At 51.1% G+C, this 20974-nt stretch overlaps 1 protein-coding gene across 5 annotated transcripts in view; it reads left to right on the top strand.

Annotated features, from left to right (window-relative positions):
- DAB2IP (DAB2 interacting protein) overlaps positions 1–20974 on the top strand; it is a 160383-nt gene that overhangs the window by 91896 nt on the left and 47513 nt on the right. The window contains exon 1 of one of the 5 annotated variants that reach the window (XM_040083705.2): positions 1601–1733. The exons of the other annotated variants lie outside the window; for them this stretch is intronic. The gene's annotated coding sequence lies outside the window, so the exon portion shown is untranslated. Of the gene's footprint in view, positions 1–1600; positions 1734–20974 lie in introns of those variants that run through there. 5 annotated transcript variants of the gene reach the window in all.

The following is a 20974-nucleotide window of genomic DNA, read 5'->3' as shown; positions in this document are numbered from 1 at the left end:
TAATTCCTGTCTGGCTGGTTTGTGGACAAACTCCCGTGCGCCTGGACTTCTTTACAATCTGAAATGTAACTTGTAAATACCAATAGAAGGAGGCTGCGAGCTAAGCTGACAGCAGTTATAGTTTGAGCTTTTAAGATTAATTGCCTTCAGGAAGTAATAAAGATCAGAGCTGCCCGATCCTGGAGCAGTTGCCTATGGAAAGATGTTAACACTGCACTGACAGGCTTCGGGAGCAGCGCCGTGTCTCGGGGAGGGTTCGGGAATGTGCATCCTCTGACACAACCGGCATCCCTGCTCCATCCCTGCTCCATCCCTGCTCTGTTCCTGCTCCCATCCCTGCTCCGTTCCTGCTCCCATGCCTGCTCCATCCCTGCTCTGTTCCTGCTCCGTCCCTGCTCCCATGCCTTCTCCATCCCTGCTCCATCCATGCTCCGTTCCTGCTCCGTCCCTGCTCCCATGCCTGCTCCATCCCTGCTCCATCCCTGCTCCGTTCCTGCTCCGTCCCTGCTCCCATGCCTTCTCCATCCCTGCTCCATCCATGCTCCATCCCTGCTCCATCCCTGCTCCATCCCTGCTCCATCCCTGCTCCCATGCCTGCTCCATCCCTGCTCCATCCCTGCTCCATCCCTGCTCCATCCCTGCTCCCATCCCTGCTCCATCCCTGCTCCCATGCCTTCTCCATCCCTGCTCCATCCCTGCTCCCATCCCTGCTCCATCCCTGCTCTGTTCCTGCTCCCATGCCTGCTCCATCCCTGCTCCGTTCCTGCTCCATCCCTGCTCCATCCCTGCTCCATCCCTGCTCCGTTCCTGCTCCCATCCCTGCTCCATCCCTGCTCCATCCCTGCTCCATCCCTGCTCCCATCCCTGCTCCATCCCTGCTCCCATGCCTTCTCCATCCCTGCTCCATCCCTGCTCCCATCCCTGCTCCATCCCTGCTCCATCCCTGCTCCATCCCTGCTCCCATCCCTGCTCCGTTCCTGCTCCCATGCCTGCTCCATCCCTGCTCCATCCCTGCTCCATCCCTGCTCCATCCCTGCTCCCATCCGTCCTCCCAGCACTGCCCAGCCTTCAGCAGCAGAGTCTGGCCAAGAGCCCCAGCAGGGCTGGTGGATATGGAATGTTTTGGAAGTGATGGGGGATAGTTACTGCATAAATAAAGAGGAAATCTTAAAATTAATCAAAGGTGCAGACAGAGCAGCCCGTGCTCAAACTCTCCCTTCTCTCTGTTTGTTGTTCTACACTAATTATGTATGAGACAGAAAAATGCTGGATGAAGTTTAATTAGGAATGAGCTGCTTTGTCATGTAAACCCCGAGCGCAGTGTGCGAGCCTGGCTCGCCGCCAGCCCCGGTGCGAGCTGCTCGGCAGCGGGGAAGGGGCTGCGAGCAGATGCCTCTCCTCCAAAACACCGAGCCTCGAGGAAGGCTTTGAATTACAAAGCAAGGGAAGGGGCTGAGCTTCCCAGCCCCCTCCTCCCCTCACAAAGGGCAGTAGTCGGTTTACTTTCATAACCCCTCTATCAGCTGCAGAGGAAGTCTCGCAGTCCCGGAGTCTGCGAGCGCTTCCAGAGCAGCTGAATCCAAACCGGGCAGAGCCGGCCGAGGGAGGGAGCCGGGGGATGGACTCGCCCTGCTGCCGGAGCAGCTGACTTTCCTGGGGATCTCAGCATTGCCTTTCTGTCCTGATCCTATTCTTCTGTCCCGATCTTATTTCCCCGTCCCGTGGAGGCTTGGGTAAGTGCCTGGTAGTTTTCCACTTTCCTTTCTCTTCGGTGGTTCACCAGGATCTGCCAAAGTGCGATGGCACCGCAATGACAAAGTGTTCCCTGCGCCTTTGAGAGGTTGCTCTGGAAGTGGACGATCTGGACCTTTGCAATCTTTTGAATTTACACACTGCGTTTTCGAAAGGGACAGGGAGCAGATACGGAGAAAACAGAGTTTCCAGCACTTTATTTCAGTTGCTGGGGCCACGGCAGCTCGCGGTGTGCCGGATTTCCAAAGGTCGGCGTGCTGGAGCGGAGCTCTGCCGGGGTCTGTCAGGCGCTCGGTGGTGCAGATGTTTGTGCTGTTTCCTGAGGAATCGCCTGCGGGGGTCGGGAGCCAGGCTCTGTACTCCATCACCCGCCCAGCATCGCAGCGTGCGGCGCTCCCTGCGGCACTCGCGGGGACACGGGAGGATGCAGGACTCAAACGGTGACGTGCTTTGCTGGGAAGGTGCTTGCTGTGCGCCCCGATGCTCTCGCAGAAGGGATCCCGGGGATTGCACGGACACCGGGCAAACGGTTCCCTCCCATCCGTGGGGAGCGGAGCGCGCAGAGGCGCCGGGCAGAATTCACGGATTGTTCACAGCCGTTGTAAAAGATCTGTGTGATTGGAAAGAAGGAAGTGGCCGTGCCTGGGGGTCGGGATGTTTGCAGGCAGTCCCGGGGATGTGGGTGGCTGGACACGTGGTAGGAGCGGACGGAGAACTTGAAAGGAAGATGGACTAAAACTTAGGTAATGTGTGAAACCGAATGTCCTCTCCTGCTGGCCCTGCTGTGAACCTGAGAAGACTAACCCTGAAACGATTTTTAAAGCTGTCTTTGTTAGTCATCCTTCATGCAATTTGTTTCTTTATCATGTTTCATTTTGAGTACAAGGCTGTTTCCACTCCCCTCTCCACTCCTCCTCCATTGTTGGTCTCTCCCCGCTTCCCGTGTGATTGTCCAGCTCTGCTCTCTGCAGAGCCCAGCGGAAAAGGATATGGTTGAAAAGAATGAAAGTATTTCAAATTAAAATCTGGCAAGTGCTTGTGTCCTCATTAGGCTTCAGACACATTTCTTCCCTCCCTCTCCTTTTTCCCAGAAGTTGCAGAGTGGCCAGTATCACTTGCAGTACCTTAAACAGCAGTGGAATCCCTCTTAGCCCTCATAGCCATGCACTGGCCAATAAATGCAGCAAATAATAATCACAGCAAAGCTTAAAAACAAAATCATATTTATATATAACAATATGAGCATAAAACAAAGCATATTTATAATTATATGAGCAGCCTGGTCTAGTGGAAGGTTCCCTGTCCGTGGCAAGGTTTGGAACAACGTGAACTTTAATGTCCCTTCCTTCAACCCAAACTGTCCTGGGTTTCTGGGATACCCACAACTAGGAACACCGAAATCTAATGAAAGCAGGGGATTCTTGCACTGAGCCTCACTCAGATTTGTGAGCTGGTCACAGCTGATGAGTTGTCCCAGCAGTGACACTGAGCATCTCCCCTGGGCAGGAGCGGGGATCGTGGCTCAGAGCATGGGTGTAAGGAGAGGAGCGTGCAGGGAGGGAGGAAAGGTCATGGCCCCATCTCTATTGGTTCTCATTAAGCTGTAGCTTGATGAGCAAGTGGTAATTAATGGTTGTGTTAATGCTCAGAGGTAAGCTGATAGGACTCTCCTTGCTTCCTCTTGCTTCCCAGCCATGACTTCAGTCCTTTTGAGCAGCACTGATGAAGCAGGGTTGGGTCTGGGTGATTTTGCAGAGGCCCAGGCAGCAGCACTGTGACCTTGTGGGCTGTTTGCACCTCCTGGCACCATCCTCCTCCCCAGTGCACAGCAGTGAGCAGGAAGTATCCTGGGCAGGGCTGGAGCTGGGAGAAGAGAGGTGCCCTGGGGCTTGTGAAGATAACAGAGCCTCTGGTGAGGCTGAGCCGCCTCCCGTGGCCTTGTTAGTGCCAATATTGGCACAGGGAGACGCGAGCGGAGCGGGGGGGATGGCAGAGCTGGCGACAAAGGGGAGCCCCAGTTCCTCAGGAGATGCCTCTGTTCCCTCCAGTGCCCCCTGTGCATGGAGCTCCACATCCCTGAGGCAGAGCCCCGTGCCGGGGCTGTCACAGCCGCTCACCAGCCTGTCCTGGAGTGCACTGGGGAAGCTGGGAACATAGTGAGTGGGATGAGAAAGCACTCAGTAATTCCCTGAGTTTCCTTCTGCTCTGAGTGGCAGAAATAACACCTTTCTTATGTAAAAGGCTCCCTCAGCTCCACTGGGTATTGTAGAGAAACACCCCCCTGCTTTGCTCCTCTTTGACTTGCACCGTTTCAGAGACCTGCAATTTGATGACAGATTTAATAAGATACAATTGTCACTCATGTTGAGAGAAGACATTCAAAGAACTTGGAGTTGTATCACCTGGGATACCAACATGTAAAGGCACTGCTTTGTTCAGTCACAGTTTTAGGTGCTGGAGACCCAGATTTTAAGACTTGTTAAGACTCAGACTTTAATACTTTTAAGGACTTTTCCAGTAGACATTGATGGTTGAAAACTTATTCCAATAGAGTCTCCCTTTCCCCAGCACTAGTTCTTTCTTCCACCTCTTCACCATATAGGAAATTTCTGGGTTTTTTTTAAAACAGGAACAATTTTTCTTCCTGTCATCTCCTCCACTGTGGTAACACCAGCACCCGGGGATGGGAGAACGGCCCCAGTTCCACTGGGCCTGACTGGGACCTTGCTGGTGGCACTGGAGATGCTCTGTGCTTTGCTGGGGCTGTGGCCCTGAGAGCTGACAGCCTCTGCCCTGCTGCCGTGGGAGGGTCTCACACTCCACTTCCCAGAAAGAGCAGGATGCAAATTGAGCTGGTGCCATAAATTTACAGCAAAGACAATAAAAACAAGAATTAGACCGATAAAATGATTAAAAGGCTTTACGAAAGCCTCTAAGCAGTTTGTCATTTCCTGCAAGGTGATTGCCCAGGACACCTGCAGCACAAGCCAGCCTTTTCCAGCATGCCCCCTCGGCCAGGACATCAATAAAAATGAGGATTTATGAGCTCTGTCATGGGCAGCAAGCAAAGCATCGGGCAACAAATTAATCGCTGATTGCAGAGCAGTGCTGACTGGGAGCTTTCTGCTCTCCCTTGGCATCATTGCAAGGTTGTTCGTTAAAAAATTAGTTTGATAAAGAGACCCTTGACTCCCAGAGTGTTCCTCTGTTACCTGCTCACCAAACACGAGGCACTGTGAGCCCAAAAGGTGCTTTTCACTGTTGAAGTGCTCCAGCTTTTAGTCATCAGAATGTGACAGCACTCACAGTTCTCTGTGCTTGTCTGTTCCTTCCTAGGCAGTAATTTTGGGATTACAGAACTCCAGTTTGGGCTGGGAGGAGCTGGGTCCTGCTGGTCTACTGGAAGCAGTTGGGTGCCAGAGCCGTGTGTTCCTGCTAAGCTGCTTCCCTTTCCTACCACAGAGCTTTTGCTCATTGTTCTCTAATTTCAGCAGGCAGGAAAAAGCCCACTTCTGAGTTCTGCTGCCTGCCCTGTCCCCACAGCTGGTGCCACCATTGTCCCACACCAACTTCCTTTGTTCTCTGCCAGGCAGCTCTGGGAGGTGATTGTTTCCACAGTAATTTTATTTCTCCCTGCCTGGGACCAGACCATCGCTTCCCAGTGACTCATTTCACCTGTTGATGGCCTTTTCCTGTCCCTCCCTCACCGGCAGTGCAGGGTGGGCTGGAGCTGGTGGTGCTGGGGTTCAGGGATGCTCCCACCTTCCAGCAGCCCAGGAGAGCTGTCAGTGCCAGCCACGCGCTCCAGGCAGCGAGGGACACGGGCTGGGCACGGGGAGCTCTGTGGGGCCACGCCGTGTGTTGGGGATGTTCTGCCCTTGCTGTGCCAGGCTGGTACCAGCTGATCCCATCCAGCCTGGGCTGCCCACGGCTGCTTTCCCCCGGGCTCTGGGCTGTGAGCAGATGCTGAGCACACCCGGCACATTTCAAGGCATTGCCTGGGACGAGCTCCACAGGACGAGCTGCCAGCAGCTCTGCTTGAGCTGCAGGCTCAGTTTGCTTCAGCAGTCTTGGCTCTTGCTCTTTTTTTCTCTTTCTGTTTCCTTTTTTAAGAGTGCTCTTACATCAGAGCCGGGCTCTGTTGCCCATCTTCGGTGCTGGAGGGTGACATCTCCTCTGCTCCTGCTCGTGCTCAGGGCACTTGTCAGGCTCTGGACAGTGAACAGGGCATTCTCCTTCTCAGATGGAACAGCAACACGAAATCTCATCACCTAGGTTTCAAGAAAAATAAACTGTGGCTGGACTTAAAACCTTGCAGTGAGGACTAATGGAGAGAGGCTTTTATGAGTATTGAGAATATTTGTAGCTAAGCAACCAACATCAGCAGAAGAATAAATCAAAAGTTTCAGGGCTCTGCCTGCCTGCCTTCAAGGGTCAGGAACTGTATTTTCCCTCTGTTAACAAGATTGCCTTCCTGCTGGAGGCAGGATCCTGTGTTAGATGGAGCTTGTTCTGGGATACTGAGCTGGGAACAGGAGTGACAGGACAGGGCAGAACCTTGCCAAAGGCCACAAAGCCAGCCAGGCCTCCCAGCAGCTTACAGGAAAAGGCTCTTGAACAGTAACATCTAACACATATAGATAATGTTTTCTAATTGCTCTTGTGTAAGTGCTCCTAGCATCAGAGAGGGACTCTGTATCGGGGAGTGTAGTCACAGGATAAGGAGTAATTGGCTCAAAGTGAAAGACAGAATCAGAGCAGAAATTTCTCCTGGGAGGGTGGGGATGCCCTGGCACAGCCCAGAGCAGTTGTGGCTGCCCCTGGATCCCTGGCAGTGCCCAGGGCCAGGCTGGACAGGGCTTGGAGCAGCCTGGGACAGTGGGAGGTGTCCCTGCCATGGCAGAGGGGAGTGGATTGAGCTTTAATGTCCCTTCCAACCCAAACCATTGTGGGATGGTCTGATTTTAGGCTCTCTACCAGGCAGCAGCTCCACACCATGTTCCATTCCACAGGTGGCGGAGCTGAGTGACTGGATGACTGCAGCAGCTTTTGTTTGAAACAGTGAATCTCTGTGGCTTTGTTCACTTTCTGTATTTGCATAGTTCCTGTTGCTCGGGGCGCCCATCCCGTTGCTACAATTGCAGCACAGATCCAAGGCCTATTAGATAATTGAGCTTTATTTTCTGCAAAGATATTATGCAGTGTTCTTCACTGGGTTGCACCAGAAAACCTAGAAGCAAGACATTTTACTTTAAAATATATTTTATTTATAAAAAGAAAATTTCCCAGAAATGCCAATGGGAATGGCAACTAATCAAATCCCAGGATTAATTTCTCAATGGAACTTAAAAAAAAAAAAAATCTTATAACCTCAGGGTGTTTTCCATCTCTGCTTCTTCCTCCTGCTTAGTCAGGAGCTGATTGGAAAAGATGCTCCAGTCCCTACCCAGTCCCGGCAGCCTCATGGATCACCAGGAGCCCTGTGAGTGAGTGCCCTCTGTGCCATGGGAAGATCCCCTAAAAGTGCTTTGGGACCAAACTCCTGGAGCCCTGAGCCCCCTCTGCACAGCTGCACCACACCATCAATCCAGGCCTGAAACAGAATTACTCCCTGCTCAAGGACCCCAGAGACCTCTTTGCTCACACAGACTCTAAAGCTGGTGGTAATTATAAACCTGTGTATTAAGACAGGATCTCCCAGTATTTCTATGGAAGTGTATTCCTCAAGCAGATTTGTTGTTCTAATGAGAGGAATGAAGTGTGAACTCCTGTGTGTTGGGGTTCCAAACTCACAGGCCATGCACAGTGCTCTCCTCAGCAGCACTGCCCGCATATTTTACCACTTTCTGTGCCATTTCCTCCACTATCCTGCCTAGAAATCTTCCTGCAGCACTGAGCATTTCAGTGGGGTTTAAAAATGGCTCTTAATTTTTCTCTATTGGCAGTTGATCTCTGTTCAGAGCATCCTGTTACAGACAATGACAAGCACAAAACTTTTCGGAGGCGTGCGGCGTTTTTCCGTTTTCTCTCCCGACGCAGCTGTGGCCTGGCTGGTGACTGCAGTTCCTCAGCTGTGAAAAGCACTCAGGGATCTGAAAGCAGGGGGTGTTTCTGTCCATTAGCACCAGTGCTCGCAGCAGCCCAGCTGGGTGGGGAGTGCATTTAGTGCCAGTGCCACAGCTGGGCTCTGAGCGCTGCCTCGAGCCAGCAGGTACACACGGAATGGCTCGTGGGGATTTGGGGGTAACAGGAGGCCAGCACGACCCGAAAGGGTTATTAGTGATAGCATTCGCTCAGGAAGGGCTTTATTTTTCTTATTAGGGAAACTATCACTTTTGGAAATGTTGCAGACACATTTTGGAAGGGGCACCAACTATTTTAGAAGTTAAAAAACGCATTAGCAGGTGTTAGGGAGATGTTCTGGAAAGAGAAGATACAGCCTGGCTTAAGAGAAACCCTATGTATTCAGAGACATCCAAGCTTTTCTGTTTGATCATTTTTCTCTTCCCACCCACCTTGGATCAGCTCCCACTCCTCCACATGTAGGATCTGAACCATTCCAGCCAGTTCCCGAGTTGTTCCCAGCTCCCAGTCCATGCAGACCAAGGCACAGCTCCCTGAAGCACTGATGGAGTTTGTGAAATGCTTCCATGAATCCAGATAAGGACAAGCTGTTGAAAAACAGACATTCCCCAGGAGCTGCAGTCAGGGCGCAGGAGGGCAGACCCAGGAGCGCTGGGGGAACAGGGACACTGGCGTGGGGGCAAGGACAGCTCCTGCCTCCCCTCCCTGCTGCCTCTGGATCACCCTCTGGGGAAGGGAGCGACCCAGGGGATGGTGAAACACACTGGGGACACCGACCACGACTTGAAATTCATGGTTGGAGTAATCGTTTCAACTTTCTTACTCCATTTCTGGAGCTTTCCCTCCTTGTCTGGTTGTATTTTATTCAGCTGGCTTCTCTCAGGTTTTTGTCCTGGGGGGTTCCAGGCAGGTCTCTCTCTGAACACGAGAATTTGTTCTTCAGTGCTTCTTTTAGGGTGTTTATCTCCTTTTTGGATCCTGTAAGAGCCTCTTTTTCCCAATTACTTTTCCCCTTACAAATCACAGCCTCTTGTCTTCAATTTAATTTTACATTTCATGAAATAGGCCTGAAATTAAATGTTCTCTAACAAAGGGTATCTCACAACAAAAGGTATTATTATTATTTATTATTATTATTATTATTATTATTATTATTATCACAAAGTAATGACATTCTTGTATGCTTATCAAGTGTAATTCAGGGGAGTCAATCATTTCAGCTGAAAGGAAATTTTTGCTCCATCATTTACTGAACTCATCTGCTCATTGTCTTCCTGTTTATTTAGATTTATTATTATTTACTGGGTTTTTAGGTCTTGAGATCAAATTGTTGATCACAGTGCTCTGAGGTTTGGGTTTGTGCTTCACTGGGCAAACATCAATCAGCTAAATACAGGAAAACATGCTAAATATAGAGAAAACTGAATGAGAATATCACATTTTTGATGTCTGTGATGTCGAGCTTGACAGACCCACTAAGCACCTCGCTAAGAAAAGCAAAGCAAGCCTCAAAAACCTCACAACTTGCCGAGATTCTCTCATTGAGAAAAAATTCAGTGTCTTCAACTCGAACTAGAAAAAAGAGCAGCTGTGAATCAGTCAGACATCCCACATTTGAGGCTGAGTTGAACTCACGAGCGGTTCCTGCAGTGCCCGTTCCCAGCTCCCCGGAGCTGTTGGTGTTAATGAGCCCCAGCCCCGGCTGAAGGCTGAGGAAGCAGCTGGGGCAGATGTTGGCCACCTGGGCTCCAGGAACGCGGCTTCCCAAGGCTGGGACGGGCTCCAGAGCGGTGCTTTGCCCATAGAGAACTGTCAGAACAAGGTCAGCTGGATAGCAGAGATGTGCTCCAGGGCAGTTGTGCCCGGGCAGCAGCAGCACCACGGAAGGATGGGGCTCCCCATGCTGTCAGTGCTGAGCTGAGGGAGATGGCAGCAGCAAGAGTCCTCCTGGAAACCAGGTACCAGTGCAGAGGTTAAAAGCAGCCATTGTTCGGTGTGTAGGGGCTCTGCGGACAAAATTGCACGTCTCTGGCCAAGGACATCTCCAGCAGATGGGGGGAGCAGGGGCTGTGTTTAATGCTCACTTGGCAGCAGGGCTGGGAGCAGCCTGGCAGAGCTGACCAGCCACAAATCTGTGTGTGAGGAGCACTGGGAAAGGGCAGAGAGAGACAGTGCTGAAACAAGCCCAGGAAAAGGTAAAGCATTCCAGAGGGGCCCGGGCTTGGCTCTCTCCACACCGGACATGAAGCAGCAGCAGCAGCACAGTGCGAGTCCCAGCACCTGGGCATCCCCCAGTCCTGCCTGTGTCCTGCTCCCTCAGCCCCACCTGGGCAGTGACCCCTCCTGTCGGCTCTCCCCCAGGAGAACCCTGTCCTGCCCCACCCTGTGTCCAGCAGCCAAGGGACAGGAATGTCCCTGCTGTCCTGCTGCACCCAGTGCCTCGCTCGGGGCACGGAGGGACACCGCCTCCCACGGGGACAGGAGCAGGGCACCTGTGTCTGGGGAGGCTCTGGGGCAGCAGAGGAGTCACTGCAGCTCGGAAGGAGGAGGATGGAGGGTTCAGGCTTGTTCATTTACATGTGGCCAGCCAAGCATTCCTTTCTCCTCACCAACGTCCCTTTCTTCTCACCATCCATCAGCTCCTCTTTGATCTGGGCTGCACTTTTTCCTGGAAGACTTCCAGCATCCTCAGTGTAGCTATGAGCTCCCTTTTTTCCTCCCTGTTCAGGCCACATCCCTCAAATTTAAGAAAGACGCTGCAATGGTGGTGTGGGACTGTGGTGTGTAAAGTCATCTCTGGGGAAACGTTTGACTTCTTCAGATGTTCCTGATCTCTCCTCCCAGAACAAACACAGAACAAGCAACAGCAGCACAGGCTCCCACAGTCACCTCAGAGTTTGTGCAAAATCAGCCCCATAAAAGGTTCAAGCTGTGGTTTGGTACAGATGTCCAATAAATCGAGAACTTTTGGCGACCCTCGTTCCTAGACTGATGTGTCAGACAGATGCACGTGCCAGAAGCACACTGGGAAGCAAAGACTGTGTTGGGAACGACGCCAGGAGCCAAAAGATGCATTTGCAGAGCTTGGGAGCAGCAGCTTGGCCATCCCAGGCAGCAGGATGATGGAGAGAACCCCCAGTAGGGGCTGGGTAATGATGTTGCTTTAAAAAGGACAACAAAAAAGGCGTTGCACCCTGCTCCTGCTAAGGAGGCTCGGAGGCAGGGGAGAAAAGGCTCCTTTCTCCAGAGGTGAACAGTCACTTCCTCCTGCAGCAGAAGAAGCCTGACACTAGATAAGTAGCTGTGAGAAGATTCATAAAAAACCTAATTTATAATTTGCCAGAATATAATCCTATTTGATCAGTGTTATTCAGTTCCTCTTTCTTTTAAAATTCAGTGCACTTAACTGTTCTACGAGGGTTTATGAATGTTTAAAAATTGCTTTGTGGTCCCTAAAGTAATTTGACAAGTCTGACAGCTATTGATTAAAAACCTGAAATTATTCAGACTGTAGGATGACTTGAGGGATTAGATAGAAAGTTTTTTCAAATGTGAAAGGAAATAAGATGTTGGAAAGTAAATATGTTCTTGAATATTTTTGAAAAATCCATTACAACTGTGAAATTAAATTGAAATGAGATACTTCGTGTGGAGATGAAGGAACGAAATGCTGGCTTTACTATTTGGGCATGGGGTAGGACTCCCCACCCCAGGCTCAACAAATGCTTCCCTGGAAGTTGCTGGTCTCTGGCACAGATCCCACCTCAGGGCGCTGAGGGAGCCCTTGGGAAGCTCCTGCACCTGGCAGGGCCCAGGCAGCTCCTTCCATCCCTCTGCTCCGGGGGCTGATGGGGCTCTGTGTCCAGTGCGGACACGACGATCCACAACCAAACATGTCCAGGTCTGAAGAAGGAAATCCCCAGCCTGCTGCCAGCTGCTTGGGAACAGGGGAAAACCACTTCTGAGTGTGTTGTGGGAGAATCCTCCTTCCCTGATGGGGGAATGGGCTGCTGGGCACAGAACCCCCTTGGCCCCTGCTCCAGACACGGGAACTGGGGCTGTTCCACACCTGAGGGAAACGTCTGGCTGCTCTGGGGGCAGGGAACACGGGGCAGCTCAGCAGAAGGGATCAGATCCCTGAGTCCCTGGGCTGGTGCACAGCGCGTGGGCAGCTCTGCAGACTGGTTCTGCCAAGGGGGTGCTCCACAAACACCTGATTCTGCTTTTGATGCTGTTATCACTGCTGGTGTTTAATCAGGTAATGGATGGCTGTTGGTATTGGTTGAATTCTGGAGTGATTCTATCCATGGCGTGTTTGTTACGGAGATTATCGAGTGGTTTTTCTGATGATGCAGTTCCCTGGACTGAGCAGCAGAGTCCTGGATGTGGAGGTGCTCACTAAGCTGATGATAGAGGGCTTGCTTGGCCTGTTACCTCAGGGCACCATGCAGCCCCTTTTCATCTCCAGTAATTCCCAGTTTCGCTGGGATCAAAAGCCTTGGTGAGGGGAATCCGCAAGGAACGAGTGGAGCTGGAGCCAGGTGTCACCAGGCTGGGCACGGTATTTTAAACCCTTGTGCTATATATGGCCCTCGGTTATATTTCACTGACAATATTAAACTTTAAAAGGATGAGTGGAAGGAAAGGAGACCTTCAAATTCAGTTACTGCCAGGAAATAACACTCGGCACCACATAGTTGTCATTCTGCAGCAGACAGAGATTATCCATAAACCCCGTACCTCCAAAGTGAAGGAGAGTAATAACACCGACCCCAGGCACACTCTGAACTTGGCTACCTCTGATTAATTAAGTTTTTCCTTCCTTGAGCCTGATTTAGTACTTATGCTGAGAATGAAGGATTTAAGTTAAGAAACTGTTGAGAAATTGAAGGACAGCTCTCATCCCCTCTTTCCCATCTCATCCCCTTCCCTATCACATGCACACACATGTGGGTAGCAAAGGGCTTGATGTGGCTGCTGAAAATCAGGCTCTGAGGGCATTCCTGTCCCAGAATTCTTGTCATTCCTCCTGCAGTTGCACCACTTTCGCTGTGGATTTTTATTCCTGCCAAGCTTGAAATGTCAGCGGGGCACGGCAAACATCAGCTAATTCTGGCTGCAGGTCTCAGGGCAGTGGAAGGTGTAATAGTGATCCTGCATTTATATGGAAAGTAGGAAGGCGTCTATGCAGCTCTGGAGTATCCTCCTTTCATTCATTTAATGACAGAGCTTCCTGGGACATTGAAAATCCGTCTGTGGCAGGGCTGAGGCTCAGCACAGCCGCACACTCCACGTTCAGAGGACTCCTGCGCTTCCCACAGAAGCCTGTCGCAGTGTGGTTCGTCATGGGAAGTGCAAATACGAGGCAGAATGGCCCAATCTTGTGTTTGCTGCTTTGGTACTTGGTGACCACATGGAATTGTTTCGGTTTAGGAGGAGTTTACAGCACACAGTTGGGAATATGTTTGCTCCTCCCAACCACATGGATCTTCCCATGTCCTGGGATTTCAGTCAGCCCCTGCTGTCCTGTGGAGTTGCTGTGGCTGGTGCTCTATCCCAGTTTACACTCAGTGATTCAGAGGGGCTGTACACGGGTAGTCAGATCTAGAAAACTTACCCCAAATCATTCTGCTTCTCCCTTATTAGACTTCCTTAACCCACTTCTTTTGGAGGAGAAACAATTGTTTAGAGTAATGAGAGAGTCTGTTTGGATTGAAGGATGTACGATAATCTGCCCTGAATCTGCTCTGCTGCATTGTACCAAACTCACTTATTTTCTCTATATTTGTTCATAGTCAAAGCATAAATAATTCAGCATTTTGTCTCTCCCTGTGAATGTGAGAAGCATGCTTGCTGATTCCAGATCAGATGGAGCAGTGATGTTTATTACTCTGATGTTGAGGAATGATTGTTGCATATTTAATATCACCATAAATAAAGCTCCTGTAGCCACGTTCCCACTGGCGGGATCGGTGTGAGGCTCTCTGCGAACCCTCTGATCTGCAGCCCTCAGAGCTGGGCTGGGATGGGAGCGGAGCCTTTGCTTGCCCGCTCTGACACAGGCCATGAGTGACAACTGCGTTTCCAGCCTGGCTGGCATCCACCAGCCCACAGCTCTGCCAGCCCCACCTGCTCCAAAGTCATTTATCTCGCCCAGAAATACTCAGAGACTTGCACCGTGTGACAAAGCAAATAGCAGAAGTAAAACAAACCTCATTAAAATAAAGTGGCTGGATGATAAGGGGAATGGCTAACATACCTTTAACAGCAGTATTTCTTTTCTTCATTTTATCTCTCTAATGCCTTTAAAAACTGCCTGAAAGTATTTTATAGTAATTACTAAAGGAGCTGGAGTTTTTAGAAGGCTTGTAATGGGAAGCCAAACATCTCTGATTTTAGTGGCTTTTTTTCAAAGTGTGGGGAAGACACCAGGCAGTGAGTGAGGATCTGGGCCACGTCTGTTATTCCTACTTATAATTAAAATTCCATTCGAAGTGTGGCACAGGTATTGCAGCATCCTGCAGTCCTGGCCTGGCTGTTCTGCCATCCATAACAGCCTTGCAGGACTTTGTTCCAGCACCTTGCTGAACTCCAGCACCATTTCCTCCTCTCGAGTTCCCTGCATGGAGAGAAATTCTTGTACATTTTACCAAAGACACTTGCCAGAATAAAAGGAGCGAGGCAGTGCTTGGCAATGGTGAAAAGCAAGGGAGAGAGCGAGCTTTGTCCACGAGCCATTTGCAAGCCAAGGCTGTCCCGCTGGGTCACATTCCTGTTCCCTCAGCCTTGGCGTGGATCGCCTCTTTTTAACGCAGCCCAGTGTTCCCAGTGTTTCCAAACTTGTTTTAGTGTTTGCAGCAAGCTGGGAGCATCTCTGGGAAGCAGTTTGTGTGGATGTGATCGAGGGGAGGAACGTCACTGTGCTGGAAGCAGAGACCCTGCACGGCACTCTGGCCAAGGGAGAGCCAAGGGATGGACCTGGCTGCTCCTTGCAATGCTGAGGGCCCCGAGAGGAGCCCTGCCAGTGTCACAGGGGGGACTGGGAGGGAATTCTCCCCGCTGTCCTCACACACCGTGCCTGGATCTGCGCCACAGAGCCACCCCAGCGCCCGGAGCGCTCCCGGCAGGAGCTGAACCCGCTGGTGTGCTCCAGGAGCAGCTCCTCTCCTCCCGGGGTGCAGACAGTGCAGCAGCACCAAGTCTTTGATGTAAAACTTGCCCCTTCCCACCTGCCGATGTTCTCACTGCCCCAGCACGGCATCCTCAGGGTGACAGAACCGTGCAGAGGGGGAAACGCTCCCGTCCAGCCCCGCTGGAGCCTGCAGTGCTGGCCGCTGTCAAACACATGTGGATCAGAACTGCTCCAAACCCTGCCTTTACTGGCACGCTGCCATTTTGCTTGTTCAGTATTCTAAAAGCAGAGTTAATAACTATTTTTGTCTCTATTCTCATTTCTCACGTACATATAAAGGCTCGGTTGATGTTTCGCTTGACAAGCCAGGCTGCAGTTTGGATGCCAAAAATCTCCAAACTGTCATGGAGGGAGACAAGGATAAAGGAAAAAAACAACTTAGATAAAAGGGCTGTGGACTCAGAAATGCTGCATGTGGCACACTTCCCAATCCTCAGAGAAACTTATTAATTCACATCGTGGAAGTGTTTATGGTGCACAACTCAAGTGGCTTCCTGGCTCCACTTGGGATCTCACTGCGTTTAGGAAGAAGTTGCTTTCACACTTCTGTAGGCAAAGGAATTAAAAAATTGTTTTGTTTCTTAAAGTGTATAAAGTAATAGAGTGCTTAAGGGATGGAATAAGGGAAGCCACATGTCAAAGGCAGGCCAAGACTGTACTCAGGAACTGCACATCAACCTAATGCAGGGAGGTTTTTATTGGCTTCTCCCAAACCACAATGTTCAGACTTGGATATAACTTTCGGTCCTCTGCTGTATCCTTGCAGCTCCCAGAACTGAAACTGATTTTTGCCCAGGGACTGGGCTAACACATTCCTTTAGCTCTAATCGCTTTAAGAAAAACAAAGCTTAAAAAAAATAATAAAAATCCACAAGCAAAAAATCTTAAGTTATTATCCCATCATTTGTAACATGGATGTGAGTGTTGTAGGCACTTAACAGACAAGGCACTTGGCAGCCTTTCCAAATTCTCTGTATTCTGTGTGGCAGCTGCTGATGCATCTGGATTTTGCAAGAGCTGTAGGTTGGAGAGCACAGAGCATTTAACCCATCCCTCATCCCAGGGAAGATTCCTGCTTTATCCTCACATCAGCCAGCCAGATCCTCATCACTTGTGCTTTTCTCAAGTGTCCAAAGAAATGAAGAAATCACAGAACATTTTTCTCACTTGGCAGCCGTTTTAATCTCTCAGAAGTCTGCACCGTGCCCGGCCTGTCCGTGTGCCCGTCCCTCCTCCGGGCCCAGCAGTGTGAGCTGTCACCCTCGTGCCCTGTAAATGAGACAGGACTGGAGGTTGTGCAGTGGCTCAGTCCCCAGGAGCCAGGGTCTGTGCCTGTAATTGCTGCTGACAGCTGGTGATGTCCGGGGAGAGCGGGCAGGGCAGGGGAAGGCAGGGAAAGGCAGGGCAGGGGAAGGCAGGGCAGGGCAGGGGAAGGCAGGGCAGGGAAAGGCAGGGCAGGGCAGGGGAAGGCAGGGAAAGGCAGGGGAAGGCAAGGCAGGGGAAGGCAGGGCAGGGGAAGGCAGGGAAAGGCAGGGTAGGGCAGGCAGGGGAAGGCAGGGCAGGGGAGGCAGGGCAGGAGAAGGCAGGGCAGGGGAGGAAAGGCAGGGCAGGGGAAGGCAGGGGAAGGCAGGGCAGGGGAGGCAGGGCAGGAGAAGGCAGGGCAGGGCAGGCAGGGCAGGGGAAGGCAGGGCAGGGCAGGGGAAGGCAGGGCAGGGCAGGGCAGGGAAAGGCAGGGCAGGGCAGGGCAGGCAGGGAAAGGCAGGGCAGGGCAGGGCAGGCAGGGAAAGGCAGGGCAGGGCAGGGCAGGCAGGGGAGGGGAAGGCAGGGCACGGCAGGGCAGGGCAGGGCAGGCAGGGCACGGCAGGGCACGGCAGGGCACGGCAGGGCAGCCCCAGCTCCGGAGTGAAGCGTACCACAGGAGCCCCTTCCCCAGCCTGGCCGTGCCTCTGCCTGCGGAGTTGGGGGCTGGCAGCCCCGTCCTGGGAGCTGCAAACACAGCAGGGCAGAGCAGGGACACCGGGGCTGCTGACAGGGAATGCAGCGTTGTCCTGCTTTGAGACAGATGGGCAGGGACGGCCAGAACTGCTGCTCGTGGCACCGGAGTGTTGCAGGAGTGGCACTGGGATGATCCTGCTCTGCCTCCCCGCTGTGACGGGGACATCAGCAGAGGCTGGGGCTGCTGTCCTGGACAGGACAGTACAATCCAGGCCCACACTGAATGTCCTGTGCAAACAGCTCCAGTTGTTTCATGAAACCATTTTGAGCTCTGCTGCTGCTGGTGCAGGCTGGTGACATCAGAGGCTCGGGCTCCTGTTTGTGATGGAGCAGGAAGCAGCTGGGACTGGTCGGACCAGGATGGACTTTGCTTTTTCACAGCGTTTAGAGCACGGTTGCTCATTTGGAAAGCACTTTCAGTTTTGGTGCCCTGGAAGGGTAGATAAAGGCAGCCAGGCCCTCTCCTGGAGCCAGGCAGGGACAGGAGGAGCAGCCTGTCACCGGAGGGAGGTAAGCCACGCTCATCCCCGCCTCTGGGAAGGGACATTCCCGGGCTGTGCCCACCCAGGCCAGCACCCCCTACTCCCCTCTCTGGCTTCCTTGCTGCCCACAGCAGCTGGGGGTTCTGTGCAGGCTCCACACGGAGCTTACATCGGCTCCAGGCACGGTGTAAATCCAGGGCAGCCTCATCAGCTCAGGAGCAGATTGCAGTTTTGTTTATGAGAACATACGCTGGCCCTGCGTATTCCCAGGGATTTGACCTAAGCTTAGCATCTGTCAGGATAAGAAAAAGTGGTTTAGTGCAGTGGCATAGCAGCAGTTCAGCGGATGGGCAGCAGGGAGAAGGGATTGTTGGCTCTTCCCACTTGGATGATGGCTTTATACTCCATCAGAGGAAGAAAAAATATTTATGGAAATCGGTGTTTCGAGAAATTAAATACAAGAACAAAATCTAAACCAGATCCAAACATTTTGCATTTTCTCAGAAGAAAGTTAAATAAGAATTTGTGGGCTCTGCCCTGCGGAGTTGGGAACTGCAGAGCAATGCCAGTGGTGGTGAGTGGAAAAGGCAGAGCCGGGACTGTGAGTAGGGAGTGAAGCCCAGCAGAAAAAAAGGTGTCTGTGCAACTCTGTTTATTTGAACTCAATCTACTTTACATCAACTCAGGCTCTCAGTGTGTCTGAGCAGTTTTAACTCTTCCTGTGATCAGTACAGGCTAATGGCCTAAAATGTAGGTTTAGACATTAAGAATGGAGTAAAATTGCAGGTGAGACAGGGAGTTAACTGAGGCTGGGCAGGGTTGTGGGGAGCTCTGCAGTGACCCTGAACATCCGTCACAAAGGAAAATCCTTCTACGTTCTGTCTACAAAGATTCCATACAACTGTGAGTGTAAAATACAGTCATTTTTGCAATGATGATGAGCTGGGTTTAATTTGGTTAATAACTGAGGCAAGTTAATCCTGTTCAGGCAAGGATCAAACCAGTTTCAGTGCATCTGTGTCAGTGCTTTGCATCTGTCTAACTAGATTGATTTAAAATAGCTTGGTTAGAAAAGGAAGCTGTTTCTAGTGTACAGCTCCTGAACCAAGGCTCACACCTGCTCCTTCCTCCATTCCCTTCCACAGGGTGAAGCTTTAGGTCAAGCTCCCCTCTGGCTGCCTTGTTTAGGAGATGAGGGTGGAGATATTCATGGGCAGAAGCCATTCAGGAATCTCCACGTCCCCTTCAGAAGATGGTAAAAAGTGTTTGTGGTCAGGATGATTTCCTGGGTCTGGCATTTCCAGGAATGACTCTGCAGCTCCTCCTTTAGCTGGCAGCCAGGCTCTGGGTCCTTTCCCAGGGTTTGTGCCGAGGTGTGAGCTGGGTGCTCGGGCAGGAGCAGCAGCAGGAGCCCCTGGGAGCTCCGGTGGAGCCGAGGGGGCTGCAGGGCTGCAGCTCCCCGGTGAATTGTCAGCAAAGTTGACACGCTGCTCATTGTCTTCTTTTAATGAACGCATCCTTCAGCCAGGCTGAGAGACCCCGTTCTTCTCAGGGCCGATTTAGATCTGCAGAGCTTGTTTGCCACCGTGGCTGGCTTGGTGCTGCAGGTAGCAGAAGGCCCAGCGTGCACAGACACACAGACATCGGCATTCCCAGACACATTCCCAGTGCAACACGCTCCCCGTGGCCGCACAGAGCCTCCCTTCCCTGGAGAGAGCGGTCCTGGCTGCGGGCTCAAACCCAAGCCATGAGCCTCCTTCCAGTGGAACAGGCAGTGTTTCCATCTTGGGGAAGCCACCTCCACGCTGTGTGACCCCAGCTGGCTCTTAGCAGACGCCAGCAGCTCTCACAGACTCCCTGATGCCCCAGCCCGTGTCTGCGGGGGAAACTGAGGCACGCAAAGGCGGAGCAACCGCGCCGATCCTGTGTAAGAAAAGACAAAGCCTGGGTTTTTTTCAGTCTGTACCTATTCCAGGTGTCAGTGTGATATTCTGTCAGCTCTTGCTGTACAGAGATTTATATGAAATCGTTTCTATTCCATTGAAGCAATTTTCAGAGATTAATTTTTGAGGGTATTAGCATTGATTCCTGAGCACACGTGCTTCCTCCTCCTGCCAGTGGTCCATATCCAGGTAAAGCTGCATTGTCTGAGCTGCAGGAAAGCTCACTTGCCCTAATTTATTGAAAAAAATTAATTTTAGATTTAAAATGGGGTTTGCATTTATGAACCCCGCTCAATCTGGTCTTCACTCCTGAGTCTTCACCCTGACCTTCCCCTTATCTGAAATCCTCTGGGCTGTACACTGTGTTCATTAGTGAAACTTCCAGGAGGGAGCAGCAGGTGTGGGCTGTGGATAAGGGCTGCACGCACGCTTGGCTCTGTGCTTATCCAGGTACCCCTGGCAGCTCCTGGCTGTAATTTAATTTAGGGCAGTGCCGGGATTTGGACTTTTTAAAGAGTTTTTCACAGTTTGTAAGTTTTAATAACAATTTTTACATCAGCTCTGGAAGTAGCAGCCTTTGGCGTTGCATGGAGAATTCAGTAATGATACTTGCACTTAAAAAAATGAGCTGGAGGAGTGATGCAGTGCACCCCAGTACTGCCAAGTTTAATCCCTGCTCGTGGAGTCTGGAATGGTGAGAGTCAGGATGGTCCAACGAGGTCCCTGGACCTGGGTTTGGTGCAGAGCTGTGCCTCGCACTGCTCCAGGGGAAACAAAGGGGTTGTTCCCAGAAAAAGCTGTAGAAAAAGAACCTCTCATTCCATCTGCAAGAAGGTTCCCATGAGAAGGATGTGCTTTATATCCATCCCTTGAAGACACTAAAACCTATCTGGCTAAAAGGCAGATAGCAATTCGAAGAAATTAGCTTTGTATCCTGGTGCCAGCTATGGATAAAAAAGAAACACAAACAAACTTTAAAATGCTTGGAGCCGTTCTTCTTTTTTTCTTTAAGGGAAGTTCAGCAGCAGCAAAAGAATATTTCTCCAACTTTAATCTGATTATAAATTTTGCATTCTTTGGATATTGCTTTTTAAGAACATCATTTTGTTGAACATCATTCAGCCTCCAAAGTCAGCTCTTCCCTATTACACTGAAGCCATTATACAGGCCAGCATTGTTAGACAGAAGGACAAATCACAGGAAAGTGTTGTTTAGATGCTAAAACATCTATTTGTGTTTATCAGGCTCAAAGTCATTTGCCACTGGTACCCCTCTGTAGTTTAGATTTGAAATTCAAAACTTGACTCCTGCGAATGCCTTGGCTCAAATTGTGGTTGAATGTTAAGTGGTGTCTCTGAAGCGAGACTAATCACACAGAATGATATTGGATGTTTGCAGGAATGGGACCTCACAAAAAGGTTTCAAAAAATCTGCTGCTAATAACAATGTTCTGTTTTAAATAAAACCTGCAGAAAGGATGAGTGGCATCTCAGTAAAGACAGGTTTCCTGTGGATTGGGATTACAT

Source organism: Hirundo rustica, chromosome 20, assembly GCF_015227805.2.
Source record: "Hirundo rustica isolate bHirRus1 chromosome 20, bHirRus1.pri.v3, whole genome shotgun sequence".
Lineage (NCBI taxonomy): Eukaryota > Metazoa > Chordata > Aves > Passeriformes > Hirundinidae > Hirundo > Hirundo rustica.
Note: the sequence above shows the minus strand (reverse complement) of the source record. Positions and strands in the feature narration are given on the sequence as shown.